The sequence below is a fragment of the Tetranychus urticae genome, chromosome 3 (assembly GCF_039701765.1).
Source record: "Tetranychus urticae isolate SD_2017Ah chromosome 3, NJAU_TeUrti_SD_1.0, whole genome shotgun sequence".
In the NCBI taxonomy this organism is placed as follows: domain Eukaryota; kingdom Metazoa; phylum Arthropoda; class Arachnida; order Trombidiformes; family Tetranychidae; genus Tetranychus; species Tetranychus urticae.
The window spans coordinates 17176950-17195583 of NC_142960.1; the positions used below are offsets into that span (position 1 = coordinate 17176950).

Consider the following 18634-nt stretch of genomic DNA (forward strand, 5'->3'; position numbering starts at 1 on the left):
ATTCCAGTTGATCACGATGTTGATTAAAGCAACTTTTGTTTCAGTCAACATTAATCATTTTGCAACATTTAATGAGAAAAGATTCAAGTTCAAAGTTGATTGAATAATTTACAGAATTATTTGTGACTTTTTCATGTAAATGCGAAAGAAAATCATTTCAAACAAAACTTGAGTTTCACTTATTTCCCGAATCAATTTCAGTCGAACTTGGAGAAAATTAAATTTACAGATTTTCCTCTTTTCTGGTTAAAACAATTGCGACTCTTGATGGTCACATTGTAATCGATTCGTTGGTTGGTGTTGCTTTTCAGAAAAGTATAATTGATAAAAGCAATAAATTATCTCTTAATTGTTGCTCAGTATTCCAATCATCTGATAAAGTGTAACTTTTCAGATGGTTAATTGATTAGTCAAAGACAGGGTTTGATAAAGGATGAGAAGGTGAATAGGATTTGGGATTGGCTTTTGATGGATTCACTTTGATTCAATGTCAAAATTGGTGCTACACTTTTCACCTTTACCTTTACCTTTCGGGTTTACCAATGGGTGTGTAACTTGTGAGTCCAGTTTTTTGTTCATTCAAACTACTTCAATGGTAAATTTAATCAAATTTAACAGCTTTTTTCTTTTCTCTTTTAAACACTTGGAAAGGTTAATAAAAGCAAATTGTCTCAACACTCACCCAAACCTGGACAAGGTTAACGGGTTTTAATTGAGTCAATCATTGACTCTTCTCAAATTGATTGATCAACACGAATCAATTTAATGACAATTTTATATAAAAACAAAGCTATTGAAGCAACAACAAAACGGTTCAACATCAAAATAAACATTTTTTTGCCTTTCCATTATTTGAGAGCAAATAAAAAATGAAATCAAATCAATACATCTTTATGTAAAGATTAAATCAATTTTGCATCATCAATGGGATTGTTTGAAGTCGAGTTGAATGTTGGATTTTGGTTGAGTTTTTTGTTCCTTTTCCAGTTTCTTTACATTTTGAATGTTTTTTTCTTTGGTTCCTGTTTTCAAATTTGTGTTTACATTGAATCTTTTTTTCCTGTGTGTTGGTTTGCGCTGTTCAACTGTACAAACTCGACTCTTGAGTAAACACCTCGAGTGAATGAAAAGCTTGCAGCAAACACCATTAGATTTGGCCTTTTCTCAATCCCTTTTCCATCACTTTGCCATCCAGAATAGTGGTGTGAGTCTCTCTGTCAATTGGTGAAAAATAATATCAATTTAACTGTTGAAAATTTACTTAAATTGACGTTATTTGTAACTGTCTTGCCTTTATATTTACCATTTGTGTGTTTAAAATGCTCCTTTTTACTGGACTTTTCATCAGCTTTTGCATCCTTTTCTGCTCCTCTCATCACAAAACCATCCTTCAATTTTTCCCTTTCAATTTTGGTGTTTACATTTCAAAGTTTGTTTTTACTCAACATTTGAACCAAAATACTATAATCATCATTAACATCATCATTGAGATGAAAACAAACAACCGCCTTATTCAACCTGCCCCTTGACTACCTATACAATTGACCTTATCCTTTTCCTTTGTACATGAGAAAGATGAAAAGACAATCTAGAAAATAAAATAAAAAGAATGTAAATTTGAAAGAAATGGTAGAAAAAAATAAGTTAAGAAATTTGTATTACCTTGAATGTTGGCTCTTTTTTTCATCTGTCCAGTTCAACAAGAAAGCGAGTCACGCATTAGTCCATGTAAACAACGGACCATGTAGTTATTTACTTCAACCTGAACCTTATACTCATTTGGCTGCACCATAATCACCATTAACAATTTACTTTGTTGCTGTTTAACCTCCAATCAGGTACTAACTTTTAAAGCCTTGGTAAGATTTAAGCAAATGATAAGCATGAAAATGACGAGTCTTGATTTGTTGAGTCTCTAGTTTTACCTGGCTTTTCATATCTGCAATATTTTTACCAACATCATGGACTTCGCTTCGAAAGAGAGAGAAAGAAAGAAAAAGCATCTTTCATCTTTTCAACCTGAGGCAGACTTTTGTTTGATCCTCTCTTCAACCTTATCACCCACAGTTCATTCCTTATAGTTGTTATTATTATGAGCAACACATTTTTTATAATAACACTTATAAGTTACAAAATCAACATTTTACATGTTGTATGCATCATTATCATCATTACCTTATTCTTGGCTTATTCAGTTACATCTTTTCTCTTAACAGCATCACCTTCGCCATCACCATCTTTATCCTCATCATTCTCATTATCTTTTCACCCTAAATTGACAGCTAAGGTAACTAGATGAAGTATCTTAAGGATAACTTCAAATTAATTCAATAAGAGTTTTAGCTATTTCCTTTGCTCTTCTACTCTTGAGATTTATTTTTGTGAAATTTTCTCCTTCTTTACTCACTATTTTCAATTTTAAATAAATGTTGGGCGCAAAGCTTCACCTTTATCATTTCATAAAACCTTATATGCTTGTTCATTTCCTGTCACAATGAATTTGCAAAGATGATGATGCTGGTGGTAAAAATGAGGATGAAAAGATGAGAAGGAAGCAGAAAAATCAACATCATAAGTAAAGGCGTTGTTTATCAGAAGTGTTGACAGACATGAACTGGTCAATTGAAGATTATCAAGTGATAAAAGTGAAAAGGCGAAGACGATGATAGAACAGGCTAGTTTAATCAGATTATTTTTCCAGGGAAAAAAGTTCTTTCTAGAAAGAGAAAGATAGAAAAAAGGAAATTAAATTAGTTTTCAATTTTTATAAAATTGACAAAAATTGAAACAGAAATACTGTATCAGTATATTACACCATGTAAAGTGCAAGAGGTTTACCTTCATGAAAGGATAGATGTTATGAATGAGATGTTGGATCAAGATTGAAAAATTAAGCAACTCAGAATGGTCCAGCTTCATTTGCAGAACAATTCATCATAAGTCAATTTATGGTAACTATTAATAGACTCGAACTGGAAAAGATAGACAAAGATTATTTTCTCTATTGGTAATGATGATGTCGAAGAAAAATTAGCTCCATAACTCACCAATATAATCATGATCAGTTTCATCAATTTTCATCAATAATACAGAGTAATGTTTGATTTGGGCCAATTTGGAGTAGGACAGTCTTGAAATATTGTCAATCTAGTTGAAGATTAAGGGTGAGAAAGAAGGCAAGAAAATAGATTCATCATTAAATTAATTGAAATAATAATATTATATAATTCAAAAGTGAACCTTTCGAGCACTTTTTCAACTCACGATTCCCAAAGGACTAATGGCAACTTTCAAAGATAACAGAGACAAATTATTCCGAGACCTAAAATTAGACGAAAAAAAGAAGAAAATCAACAATTTTTCTCAACTTGTTTAATGCATTAAAAAGAGTGAAGTGTTACCTTAATTGTAAATGGAAGAGAAACTCGAAATCTTTTCCAGGACAAACACGAAATCAAAAGGCTAAAGTTGTGGTAAAATCAGTTAGTATCATTGAGAATCAGCCAAAAATTGAATCATTAATCATTGTATGGACGAGATTATAAATCCTTTACCAAAAATCCATTGTAGGGTCCAAAGTGAAGCTTGATCATCTTGAAGTAATCAAGTTGTCTTCCAAATTTGACCAGATTTGTCCATTAAATTAACCAGTCTTGAAAACCCAATAACCAACAGATTAACGACCAAAATCAGTCCAAAATGTCTAAAAATGAAATAAACATGAGTTAACCAACATCCAGAAGACGAGGCAACAGGTCTACAGTTGAGTCTAAGGCGGTTGCATTAGTTTTCAATTTAAAGACAAAGGGCAAGGAAGAGTTGTAAAAGTAGCAATTACAGCATTAATAAACAAAACTAATCAAATATAATCACAAGTTAAAACAGAATGATTAACAACTAAAGAAGAATGAAGGAAAAATTAAAAACAGTAATTAACCGAAGAGAGTAAAACACATGTTATGCAAAAAAAGAGGGAAAGTGATTGTTGGATTTTTGATTAAATTTGGCGAGCGCGTATTTCAAAGTTTAATTTAATTTTACCATTTTTCAACATTAACACTTTTACCTGGCAAACCAGAAAGGTAATTGTAAGCTATAATTAGATTTAAATGAAATTCATGAGACCAGCAACACCTACAAAGAAAACAAGGCTGCCTTTTTTTATTACATATTGTACATGTGAATGAATTTATGGAGATGAACAGTTGAAGGTGTTGTATTATAGTTGGACCATGTTGAATGTAAATGGACCAAGGAAAGGCTGAGAAAGGTTGCTTTGGCTGCTATTAGATGAATAAAAATAAATTTTACTCTCACAAATTTACATTTTATTAGAGGTAATATCCATTTATTCAAATATAATCATGCATTCCATGTCTAATATAATCATGATGATATTGCTTGTTGTGGTTCTGTTGATGTTTGTCAGTAAGAAGAGAAATAAAAAGATCACCTTTTTCCCTTCCTATTCATATTATCCTGAATTGTTTAATATCCTTTGATAGTAACACTTAAATTCGTGAACTATCAGCTTTACATGAGATTGGAAATGGTGAGAATCGCGAAAAAAGGCTTTTCTTCATCTTCTATTATTAAACAATCAACTCTTCTTGCTCTTCAATTTATTAAAGCAAAATGATCATCTTCAATTAACTTGACATTAATATGAATGAAAAATGATATTATTGACACAAAATGGTAAACCAATTTTAAACATTTATCAATAATCAGATGAGCAAAAGTGGAACAAATCAGGGTCACAATTTAATCGTGATCGCCAATCTTTAATGAAAGTCAGTAATGATAAACAGTGAAAATGTAATCAATGCGAGTTAATTGTTTTCCTTCAATTATCTTTAAATTTATTCAATTTCTTTCTCCACCTCGACATAATAATTTTACAATCTTTCAACATGAATCTTATTGAATCTTTCAAAATTTAATCACACTCAAGATGAGGATAAAAATAATGATCCAGATGAAACCAAGTGAGGACAGGTTAAGGATAATATTTCATTAGAAAACAAAAAACCTGGTTGATGTGAAAATTGGGTTGACCTTAATTCACTGATTACTCTTGTTATAAAACAAAATCAATAAGTCGGGGTTGATAGAAGTGTTAAGAAGGTCAAGCAAAGGTCTAAATCAATTGTTGAATCAAAGTGACCAACATTGATCAACATGTTAACCAGTTGAAGCCGCAAGGCTTTACACAAAAGACCTCCTAGTCTGCTTCCAGTCAATGGGTACGTCTAAGACTGTTTGGGTCACAGTCAGAGACAACAACTGCTTCTGTTTTTTGGTTTGTTTACGAGCTTTTGGGTTGAATTTTTTTTCTTTTTTCCATTTTTTCTCCATTTTTTGTTTCTTTTGCCAACATCTTCCGGTCAATGAAATGTTTTTCCTATTTACCATTTTCTGTGTGAGTGTGCAAAGTTGAATTATTAGCTGAACTGACAGGGCAACAACTGAAAATTTCTTGTTCTTCTTTTCCTTTCCTAATCTTTACTCTGGATTAAGAGGATTACGAGCTTCATTTAACTCTGTTATTGATGTACAACTGATGGTTTGATTGATTCGAGTGATTATCCTGGTTAAATGATTACAGTTGAAATTGGAAAGTTAATTTGAAACGGAAATGTTGCAGCCTTACATAATGAGCATAATGTTTCGCCAAACTTCATCTGGAAAAGTGGGAAAAAAGGATTTTTTTTTCTTCTTCCAAAAAACTGAAAATATTGATATGAAAATGGCAGAAGAAGTTTAACTTGAAATGATTCCTGATAATTGATAAAGCAAAATGCTGGTTGATTAAAAGGTTTCAATGATGCATTATTGATAAAGCTCAGAATGTAGCTTTAAAAGGTCAATAATGAGCAATCCAAATGATTTAATCAAAGTAATCAGTTTTGTCGGATCAAAATCGAGTCAAATTATGGAAGCTAATTTTGCGCTTATTTCATCCAATTTATTTATATAATTTGAAATGATTTTTAGGATGAAAACGGTTGAGCCAAGAAGGAATCTGGTTTTCGCTTCTTTTTTGCCCAAATTTGTTTCTTTTTTCTTCTTCTTCTTCTTCTTCAATCTGTTTTTGCTGATTCAATATTTTCACTCTTGTACTTTACGATAATATTGAGATAATTTATCAAACATGATTGATTTGTGTGAACAAATTTGCCGACGATAAGTTAAAGGTTCAGTCTCATTCAACCTTTGTAACCATTTATACCAATCGATAGTGCAAAACCATTTTCATTGGAATCAATCAACAGTTGAACTTTTCATATGTAAAGGTGTTGAAAAAGATCGATCACAATGTTGGCTCTTCTTTTTGAACATTTCATGTTATTCTGTTCGTCCAATAGAAGCCAGAGTTTCGATTGATTTTGCATTTGTTTCTATTGTTTAGTGAAATGAATGTTTAATATTTGGCGAAATTCATTGAAGCTCAATGAGACAAGAAGAGCGACTTGTATTTAGGTGAAGATTCACACCTTTAACCACTCGACCATTACCAAAGCTTCATTCAAAGTGTGTTAACCATCAACTTGACCCTAACTCTGGTCATTATCATGATACTTTATTTCATTTACTAATTGTACGTGATGAAGATGATGATGAAAAGAGATAAATTTAAACATATTCCAAGTGAATCAATGAATTGCCCTTTAAGGCATTATTATTATGATTTACTAATCATAAGGGTAAATTATTAAAGTGGGTGGATTCATGACATTACTCCATCTGTAACATGATGATAGGGAAAAAAGATCAACATTTTTCGTTTCTTTAACCTTTATTGCCATTCTGTCTGAATTGTTTTTGCTTTTCTTTTCTTTACTTTCATTAGGTGGACTAAATGATGGCTTGCTATGAGTCTATAAATTGTTAACATTTAAGGACACAATCAAGCTCAACAATTGAATGGTAAGATTTAACTTTAAAGATTGGTCAACAAAAATGAGCAAAATATTGTTGCGAGTTTCAAATTGAGAGCGAATTAAAAAATGTAAAGTTGATTAAAAGAGGGCAGTAGGTTTTAACAAAAGGGTTGTTCAATCAGACGCTTTTTGTTGAGCTATTTGCTTTGTTCAATTAATTAACTGTTTTATTTTTTAATCTTTGTCAATTAATTTGTTAATGTGTTCATTTTATCAACATTTTAAAGGTAAGTTGCTTTCTTTTCAATGAGTTTCAATTGTTTTCACTCATTTTTGTGTATTGTCTTTCAGTTAACAAGTAACAATGACCAGTCAGTAGGCTCTTCACAGCTGGTGCCAAGGCTGATTCAATTTAATGTCTTCAAACTATTACATGGCTATATGATTAATGGTACAGTTGTTGGATATGGTTACAGTGAGGCCACCAGGACTAGAGATTCAACTGGCAGCTTTAAATCTCAAGTTGAAAGAGGAAAACAATTGTTTAACTGGATGACTGCAATTGGCTTTTTTTACATTTCTGCCAGTTTATCACAAATTTCAAGCTGTCAACATATATAAACTTTGAATATTACATGATGCTTTTGGTGGACCAATATATCTAAACCCAGATTTGTGACATCCTTAACATGCCCAACCGCAGACTACCTTCCTGTCAGCAAGTCTTCACCATCTAAACCTTAAAATGTCGAGTTTTGTCTGTTACCTTCATCCTGCAGTTATTGCATTACAATGGTTTATTTAACAACCTCAACTTGACCCCTTTGCTGATAAAATTTTGTCCACTGGAAGGTTGATTGCTGATTCTACCCTCATCTCAATGGAAAAAAGCTGTTACAAAAATTGGTTAAATTTCTCGCAATTAAAGTGTTCTTCTCTTAACCATCGTTAAACCAAATATAATAATAGATATTATTTACTCGATGGAAGAAAAGATAAAAAATAATTTCATCAATGAAAGTTAACTCAACTTGTAATAGACTTCCTTTTTTACTCGCCTTTATCCGCCTTCTTCTTGTCTTTAACTTATCATTTCAGGGATAAGAATTTTCGCCTCTTTTTTCTACTCTCTTACCATTTCTTGATTGATTGTGAACAAAACGGTAATAATAATGATAATAATGAAAATAAGTTGAGAAATGAAAAGGCGGCTTTGTGTTCACCAAAATGTTACTTTAGTCACACAAAAAGGTATCAATGGTTCAGAAATTATTCAGGAAATGAGAAATTTTGTTTTTCTTTTCTTCATTTACTCCTCTTCGTCAGGTCTGCAAGCTCAAAATGGAAACCTCTTTACTCCAATATTTTCAAGAATATTCAATTTCGCATTCAAAGCTTATTTAAACAACAAACATTCAATCCTTGAATTTAACCTTTCAATTTACTCACATATTCATTATCATCAATTGATACTTGATTCTTTATTTGTTCATTCAATGAAAATGAATCATCTTTTTTTTCACCAAAACGCCTTATTGTATTAAAATGAAAACTTGATAAATTACTGCTTAACAAACAATAAGAAGACAATAATAGCAAATCAAAATAATGCTTTAAAACGTTCCTAACCATTTACTTGGACAGAAAATTGAAAATCGGTTTTGTTTGTACACTTTTCAGATTCTCTGAGTTTTTTTTTTTCTAAAAATGTTTTCAATTGAATGTGAAACAAAAGGTTGAAGATGAAGATGGAAAAAATAAAGGTGAATCTTGCGAATCAGTTTCCGGTCAATTAAGTTGAGAATGAAAAAGTTGAGATGAAAGGCGAAAAGGTGAGTTTCCATTTTACGCAAGAGATGAGCAAAGTTGATCCATTGTTTGTTTCACCTTGTACTTTACTAGCCTACATAAAGGTAATTGTTGACTGAAAAATGACGATCCAAACAATGTAACAAGCTAATGATGCAGTTGGGAAAATTTTAATCAATTTTGACAATTTTCATGCTTCTCTTGCCCATTCAATGAAACAATAAAACTCTGAAAATATCATTCTCAAGATGAACACTCGCATCTAAAATCAAGTTTAATCACTGAACCAATTACAATTGAGATTCACAATGCAAAATAATCCAACGATTTCAGGCTTAAACCGACTTCGATAATTTTTCTGATTCATCAGAATTTCATATTCGAAAAATGAAATGTTAGAAAGATTTGTCTTTAACTTGCTTTTCGGGTTTTCTGGTTTCGAAGCAACCAATTAATCTTGATTATCAGTTTTACTTGGAATTGACTTGAAGTCGATGAAGAGTTGCCAAGAGTTCATTATTATCGTTGGTTTTGCCTCAACTCTTCTGTTGATTCATTTTTACTTGTTTTCATTTTCTCATGAAATGATTGACATGGAAAAGCAAAGGATGGAAAATTTGAAAACAAAGTTTCGACTGAAGGTATAAAGTTATTTGTTGGGCAAAGGGTAAACCATAAGGTTATCCAGTGCAAAAGTCATGAGAGAAGAAGAAAAAATGTGTTGTTCTGTTGAAGATGAAAAGCGATGGAGAAATTGGTTTGAATGAAAGGGAGGGAAAGTTATCGGATGGAAAAGGATATAAAAAAAGATTCGAAAGCGAAGAAGCCTGAAGAAAGAAAGATCAAGATGAATGAGTTCGGAAATGAAAAAAAGAGAAGCAAAAAATGGATCAAGTTAACAGTAAGCAGTTACTTGTATAGTGCTTTGATTGATGATAATATTTTTGGAGAAAAATATTTTTCATGAAATTTTTCTTTTCTTTCATGATTCACATTCATTTCGACACAACCTTTCATCTCTCAGTATCTTAATAAGAATCAGAGGAGAGCAAAGAAGAAAAAAAGATGTGAAATTCGAAGAAAAAGAACTTTGAAACCGAATAATGGCTCAACTGATCTTTATCGCTCATTTAAATTGCGATTATTACTCGAGAAAAGTTTTGTTCAGTTCGAGTGAAAATTTGAACTGTTTATTGAAGTAAAAAGCTTTCTCAACTCGATCCATTAAAGCGTCGTTAATGGATCAACAAATAACGGAACCTTGACAGGGTCAACAAGGGTTCATCAGAAGGTAATGGAAGGTCCAATTTCAGGGGTTCCATTGTTGACCTTGGGTTATGTTTTGGGCAATTTCAGATAAAGTTCATTTCCAATGATGAACAATGAAAATATTTTCAAGAACAACTTCCATTTAAAATATCATCTTTCAACTCAGCTTGAATTTTGGTTAAAAAGGTTTCCCTTGAACAGTTGGAAGGCTCCAAGTGAGTTAAAGTTGCAATAAATAACCATTTATGAATTTACAACAAAAAGGGAAAAATTTGGTAAATCAGTTTGAATTAAAACTCTACTCGTGGGTCAACAGTGAGAAAAGTGATTAAGATTGTGTGTGATTTGGTTAATCGATTTGGACCGTTAAGAGTGTTAACGGTAAAGGCTGTTGGATGAATGAAAATTGATGGGAAAAGGTTGCTTGTCTGGGTTAACCTTAGACTTAATGGTCGTAAAGAAAAGCGTGAAACGAGAAGAAAGGATTTTCTTTGCTTTTTTGTCCAAAGTCACACGCTTTTCCTATTTAACCTTATAATTGTAATCGGTCGACAGTCGCTAATTGAGGTAAACAATGAAACGGAAAATGATTAAATCTCTGTCAATTTAATGTTGCCCTTCTCATTACAAGATAAATACAGATGATGAAAATGAAGATGAAAATAATGTCCACTTCTTATCAATATTTACCTTTCAATGCTTTTTTCCATGAATCTTGGGCAGCAGCATTTTGTTTGCAATCAAAATGTACTTTCAATGCATTTTTAAAGGTTATGCATTTGGGTAAGCAAACATGTACAACTTTGTGTGGTCAAGCGCTTTGTATTTCATCTGTTGTCCACGGACCATCAATTACCATCAATATCATCATTACCTTTTGATTAATTTCGATTCTTTTACCAATCCTTTTTTTTCTTCTTCTTTTCTTGTTCTTCCACAAATCTCATTTTCCAGTTTCATTATTCAGTTTATTTCAGTTCACTATTTACTCTGAATGTTCATTTGTCCATCAAGGGTCAATATTTATCAATCAACTTATCACTTGACAATCTAAATATATATTAATAAATAGACAAATAGAGCAATAAATTATTTCGATTAAAGGTAAACTTCAATTTTAACGAGCAATTCCTTGTTATCTCATCGAACCATTATGATGCTAATAATTTAACATTTAATAATCTTTCAAAGAAAAAACCTTCACAATTTTCATCATTAAATTCATTTTTTTGCGGTTCTTTCCATTCTAATTCAATTTACTAGTTTAATGAAAGGTAATAAATTTTGGTGCAAATGAGCATCAAAGGTGAACCAGTTGAAAAACTTAAACCATTCAAATAATTTACACTTTTAATGATATTCAAAGTTTTCCTTGACATTCAATTGCAGTTTTAAATTGAAACTCAAATTGTCACTGAACAAAAATGAAATTTATCTGTAAATTGAATGATTTTTTTTCCCTAAACTTATAAATTTTGTCTTCTCTTAATGACTGGCGATAACAATAAAGTAGAGAAACTGGAAATTGAAATGAGAAAATATTGTTCCAACTTCAACTGATTTCAGGTAATAAAAGTCAACAAAACTTGTGACCAAAGTATCAGGTGAATGACATTGAATTTTCACTTAAATTCATAATCAGTTATTAGTCAGTTAATCGGTGTAATAAGTTGGAGCTAATATTGGAAAGCAATAAAAATTGAAGAGAAATAAGTTCAAGAATGAAATGTAAAAAATCGAAAAATTGAACTTTTCTTTTATTCTTTTCGCCAATTTGTTCAGATCGTTTACTCGATTCTGTTTTACTTTAGCCAATTGTCCGAATCTGTTGAATCAATCATGATCAAAGTCAACCGATGAAGGTTCAACTTGACGCATCATCAATCCTCATGTAAATCACGGCAAACTCAGGTAAAGAGAAAAAAAAGTTTTTCTCATTAATGAAGGATAATTGTGTTCAATGAGAATTGAGAGATTTACATGAAAATATCTTGGAAAAGGTTGAATATCAATAAATCATATCATGTCAACAGGGAAAAGTTGAAAGACTTTGAAAGTTGGGAAAACATTAAAAGGCAAAAGTTGTCAACTGATAAGTTGAAAGAGTTTAAAATTAGCTGAATAATGAACTTATTGGAATCTTTAGTTTACCATGAATTTTGAATCTCAATTCCCAGTTGACCATGATAATGATGAGAAAACTCTTTTCACCAGATTTTCTCTTCACTGAATATTCGTTTTTACACATTTTCATTGTTCGACTTTCAACTGATCATCACTTTCATGGTAACACATTGCAACATTTTGTCAACTTTTCTGTTCAATTCTCACTCTGATGGTCACTTCTCAATGAAACAGATTTTTGCAAATGACATTTTCTTTTCTCTTTTTTCTCTCAATTCATATTCTTATTGTTGGTCATCATGTTGATGGTTCTGAGTTCACAGTTTCTCAAATGTTATTCACAAGTCAATTTGGAATGAAATTTTTGTTCATTTCCAAATTGGAGTCCCAGGGTGAATGGAGAATGGAACAGGAAAAAAAGAAGAAGAAAGTATCATGTAAGTAATAGTCATCATGATGATGCTCATTGAAATGATGATCGATAAGAATCATTGATGTGTTTGTTGGTCAAGAAAAAGAAAAGATGAGAAAAGTTGAGAAAAAAAATTATTCACTAAATCACAGGAAACCACAAGAGGAAGTAAAAGTTGGCCTAAAAATAAACTGTCCAAATATATTGAGAAGGAAAAGATGATGTAAACAGAATTGATAGAGCACTTTACAAGTGGTCAAAGTTATTGGATTGGAAGAGAATCCAAATTATGATAACAAATTTATATTGACATTGCATATTCGATTGTCAATGGTCAAAACTGGACATCAATTTGTCAAAAGTTTCAAACTTTTTATCCACATTTCGATTCCAATATTTTCATGTTTCATGCAAAAACATGACACATCAATGGTTAACCTAATCAATCTGAACATGTCATCAACCATGAAAAAGTCTGAGTTTTGCATCAACTGCGACTTGATTACAAGTTTCAATTCAATTACACATGAAAGTGAATAAAAAATGAAACACAAAAAGTTGCAAGTTTTGATAAAAGAATCTGAAGTAGAAAAGATTTCGTCTCAATCCGATTTCCAAGAAACTTCTAACTTCTTTGAGCATTTCCAACTAAACTCGAAAAGATTTTGATTCAGATTTCAAACGAAGAAGCAATTCTGAGCAGTTTACAACAAAAAGTTTTTCGTATCTTAACCTGAAGAAATGTTTCACAATTCGTTGAAACAATCCAAAGTTCATCGGTTCAGCAAGATCCTTCGACTACGAATTGATGGAAAAAAGAAAATGTAATTTTCTGTGGCTATTTCAATTCTTTGCCAAACTAACATTAAACAAACTCTTAAATGACAATTGAAATTTGAAAGAATCCATTTCCTGAATGAAAAGAAGCAGAAAATGTGACTTTTCAAAGTAACTTGAACGATTAAACTAAAAGCAAAAGCAGATTATGTCACAAATTATAGCAAATAAAATGCTAATTATGGACATTAATGTTGATTATATTCATTTTTATGTTTAGCCAATGACAATCTATACAATTATAACCGGATTTTGGGAGTAATTTTATTCCTTTGCCATCATCATCATCATCTCCATCTTCATCCTGATTCTCTCTGTTTTCCCTCTAAATCACTATAAAAGTGCAACCTTAACTAGACACTAAGAACACACATAAAAACATCATTTTACAAAAGGTATTCCTTGTTGACCATCATGTTAACCAATTAATGATTACCTGAGAGACAACTGAAACTCTCAGGAGAAACCGATTCAAGTTTTGACAACAAATACCAAATGAAGCTCCACCTAACCTTTACATTGGTTACACTGAAAATGACTACATTGGTGGCCATCCAACTAAACAGTATTTAATAAATAACCATCATCATGATGAGGTTGATGATCATTTTACCCACATAATTTATATTTTTTTACACAAACGCTCTTCACTTGTAACAAGAAAAAACGTGACTTCAACTCCCACTTATCAATTCTTTATAGTAATTTCATGATACTTCGATTATTGTTACTCTAATGATTGGTCCCACCATTGACACTGAACAAGAATCAAAACTGTTCCAGACTTTCGTCTTTCCAGAAATCAAATGTTCGTTTGGAGTTTCAGTTGAAAAGTCTTGCCAATGAGCCAAAGAATTGCTTGGAATGTTCATTCTCATTGGAAATTATCAAGTTTCTTTGAAGAGAAAAAGTAAAATCTTCTTCACAGTTTGAACTTTACTGAAACAATGAGACGAATAAAAAATGATAATCTCATGATCATTAACATGATCATTACTCTTATCCATGTTGACTTACCTGACCAATTGAAAAGAGAAAAGTTTGATTAATTGATGAAAATTATTAGTCTTTTCACAATATTCATCATCTTTATCCTTCAATGGAACATAATCTTACCCTGAAAATGGATTATTTACGGTAAAGAGAGAAAAGTGATTTTCTCTTTTCGTCCAGATTCCAATGAAATTTGAATGTGCACCTGATGATGATTGAAAGGCACAACACAGTGATCAGGTTTACAAGAACAAGAAAACAAATTAAATGGAATCAAATTTAATCTTGAAAATCATCTTTTCCATTTTTTCTCCATTTAATAACTTCTCTTTTTGGCCCTTCTTCCCTTTTTTACCCTCAAGCTTTACCAACTCTTTACATCTCCTTCAGTCTTAATCCTTTCAATTCTTTATTATTATCATTATTACATGATAATATTGTGCCAATGGCAAAAATTATCGCTTTCCATGTTTTCTTGCTTCTATTTTATGTTTATGGTTAAATAATAATTTAACCATAAATAACGCAACTTACTCATTAAGAAGACATAAAACTTCATCAAACTCATCATCATCATTATTATTTTTACCTTTTTTTGCCCATTTCTGATCTTTTCATGTAAAATATTGCATTTGCTTTTTAAATGCAAAGTGAATCCAGTTTCCATGTTTACCTACAACCTACAAGATCCATTCTGATTGACTATCAGATTCTTTCCTATTTAACATTAATTATCTTCTTCTCTTTATGAAATGGTTATCATGCCAAGTGCATAAGCGCCCTCTCTTTCATTAAAGGTAAACTTGAAAATTATATAACAATTCAAGTAAGTTTAGGTTAACCAACTTTTGCCAGGTTTCATCAAAATAAACGTGATTCTCTATTCATTTGGTTAGATTAACCAATTTGTGAATAACTTTGTTTACCAACTATTTTCAATCCAATCTGTTGATGAAACTTACTCGCCTTTTGCCATCTTTAATTGTCACCAAATGAACTGAATATTAGAAGCAAATCAATAATCTTATCATGATTACAGTTGTGAGTATGAAAGACGTTAGTTTCGAGTTTCTGAAGGCTTAACTTTTTTTCGTTTTTTCGTGTTTTTCTGTTTTCTTAATCAATGGCTTTGCAAATCGAGTGACTTTTGTAAGCTTTTGGAGCGATCCATTGAGACCCTCGCACATTCAACTTAACCTGAGACGGATAAAAACACTGTTTGGCTCATGTTTAATCAGGGAAAAGATTCGGCTTATTACTAATCAGTTTTGATAATTAAGTTAATAAATTATGCCAAAAATCGAAATGTTTGACAAAGAAATTTATTCGGTTCAAAAATCGTGTTATTGGTATTTCTGAACAATCTCACAAATCTTTTCAATTAGAAAGTTTTTTCGCTCATCTAAAGAAAAACTGTTTTCTGACGATGAAAATTGTGAACCAATTTGCTCTTTTACATTCCAATTTACGTTTTACTGTTAAAACATTTCATTATCAATAAAAAACAAGACTAAACATATTGCTTTTAAATGGATAAAGACAACGTTTTTAAGGAGCGGCAATCACCTTTCGAACTCATATTTTGGCAAAAACATTTCAATCTTTAAAACAATTTAAACTCTAATTGTTCATCTTTAAATTAAACCATCAATTATTATTCCTGATTGTCAAAACGAGCGAGCAAAACCAAAAGTACATTGGACTTAAAAAAATTTAAAAAGACTGAAAAACGTGCAGATCACGAATTGAATGATAGAAATTGGCGAAAAGTTGAATCAGCAGATAAATCACCTGCTTTGTACGGAAAAGATGATCAACTTAAAACAGTTTCAAAAAACAGTTTCAATTTGTTTCAAGATAATCTTAAGAAATCTGTCAAAATGAAAATTATCATAATTTTGTGTAACCAATTATCTTGCAACTTTACCGAACAATAAGCAACAGTACGGCATAATGTTTGCTCAATATTGGGTGCAGAAAAGGAACCAAAAGATGGAACGAAAAAATGGGCAAAAAAGTGAAAGTAAATTAAACCGGAGCCAACTGATATCATGAAATTTCTCATTCTTCGTGTCTTCCATCAACGAGAAAGTGATAGTTGATAATCCGTATCGCTTGATGAACGTGATCATTTAAAAGCTTAAAATTTTCATTTCACTATTCACCTTTTACCTCCTTACCTTTGGGCATAATTTACTTTTTTCATACTTTAACAGAGTCTAACAGGTCAACACACAAACATGATACACATATGTAATCGCCTGATGTACAAGTTTACCTTAATTGATCCAAATGATTACAAGCATAGCTAAATGCGACTCCATTAGATAATGATAATTTTGCACTTTCCATTCAACAATAATTTTCCTAATGTTTGTAAAAGTTGATTAAGAGAAGAAGATTTTTTTCCCTCAAAAAGAAAATTCTGTTCAACTTTAATTAATTGTATCCTGGTTCTTGTAATGATTCATACATTCCAACCAATTTCAAGGTTTTGCTGCTTCAACTTACCTTTGCCATTCCCAAAGTTGTTGTGTCTATGTTACTACAAACTTTAATATTGTTTTCTTTTCATTCAGAAAAAAATGCCAAAAAATGGAAACTCGGAAAATGGGAAAACACGAATTTTCTTCTTTTCTAAATACGGTTCCTTCTCCCTTTTTTGTCTGATTCAAGGTGGGGTCATTTCCACCTTTCATCTGTGGATTTAAAGAAAGTCAAAGAAGGTGAAAGAGGAGTGGTTTTAGTCCAAGAGTTTATTATTTCAACAAATATTATTTCATCTGAAAAATCAATTTAGACGATTGTCAGTCTACAAACATTATTTGCTATCGACTACTTAATGCAAAATATCGACACTTTTACTCACTAGGAAAAGGAAAGGAACTTGTGCATTTTTTTCGAAATTTTTCAGGCTTATCATGCAGGAGACGAAAAATAACGAACTCAGAGTGGCCACCAGTTAATATCTGCGATGAAAAGATGCATCAATAAACTGAGCGCTGAGATAGTGCACAACAAGCCGACATGTGTGAAGGACGATCTCTTGAGGAATCAAATCAACCTCTTCCGTTATTGCTGTGCAAAGCTCACTGAGAGTTTGATGTTGTTATATAATTTGATACTCGCGCCCTTGACAAGTGCAGTAGCAACCGGGTTGCTAGCCTGTTGTAAAACCCTTACTTTACATTTCTTTCTTGTATTGTATGAATAGTCTCATCTTTTGTATTATTGATTAAGTGACCTTTGATAGATTAAACGTGTAAGAACCAACATGTAACCTTCAATTCTGTGAGAATCGCGGAATCTCAATTATTGTTAGTATTCTCGGAATACAAATGCGATTCGTGAAACCTTTGTAATACTCGGTATTTAGGGTTCAATTCTGAATAAAGCATTTCATCGCTAAGGTCCATTTTATGATTTAATTACTCCACAATTTACATTTACTAACATTATATCGAATAATATCTAAAAGTTCAGACATTTATTGTTATTAGCATTAGTTAACCCAAAGGTTGATTTATTAGTTTATTTTTATCCAATTTTGATAACTCAATTTTTCGTATTCAAACAATGAAAGTGATTAGATATGAAATGGTAACAATGTAAATGAAAGTAATGAATAAACTTTGACGATATTTTTATTCACTCATTAAACTAATTATTTAACTTTGCAATAAATTAATTCACTAATTATCTTGAATCAATAACTTCATTGGACCATTTAAAAGTTATCAGTTGAATCATTTCAGCATCAACTAATCAATGAAAAGCAATGGAAGAACAGCAAAAAAAAGAGAAAGAAAAAAAGTTTCGTCTTTTCTATCTCAACAAGTATCATGGTAATCATGATGGTGAAATAATGTTGCAGCAAAATGATATCATCAATGGAAAGATTAATTATATAACAAGCATAACTATCAACCAAATAAGCTTGAAATTGATTCACAATTTACCTGAGAAAAGAAGAGTTTCTCCGCCGTCACTCAGATTCCTTTCCATCTCTTGAGGTGTTAATTAAAGTTGATTTTTTCACCATTTTCCGATTTTCCTCTTTACTCCATTGTCTTGTTTTTTGTACCTTAAGATGATCATGATGATAATTGAAGAAAAGAGTGAAAGTGATAGAAAAAAAAGTTCAACTAATACAAGATTGATTTCTGAACTTCCAGAGAAAAAGAAAAAACTCAAGAATTTTCAATCTTTAGTATCACTTGCACATTCAATTTTAAGCTTGATTAACACCTTTTCTTCACCTCACTTGATACCTATTTTGGGTTCGTTTTTTGTCAACCCATTCGTA

General features: G+C 31.3%; 2 long non-coding RNA genes across 2 annotated transcripts; one reads left to right on the forward strand and one right to left on the reverse strand.

The window, feature by feature from the left end:
* Positions 1–743: 743 nt before the first annotated feature.
* LOC107363356 (uncharacterized) lies at positions 744–3960 on the reverse strand. Its single transcript, XR_016199560.1, has 10 exons — positions 3555–3960; positions 3402–3462; positions 3265–3322; positions 3048–3147; positions 2839–2972; positions 2176–2716; positions 1926–1971; positions 1663–1855; positions 1304–1588; positions 744–1212 (listed from the first exon to the last, which is right to left on the reverse strand). It is a non-coding gene; the product is annotated as an uncharacterized LOC107363356 (long non-coding RNA).
* Positions 3961–7064: 3104 nt separating this feature from the next.
* Positions 7065–8503, forward strand: LOC107363358 (uncharacterized). Its single transcript, XR_001568889.3, has 2 exons — positions 7065–7171; positions 7236–8503. It is a non-coding gene; the product is annotated as an uncharacterized LOC107363358 (long non-coding RNA).
* The last annotated feature ends 10131 nt before the right edge of the window (positions 8504–18634 follow it).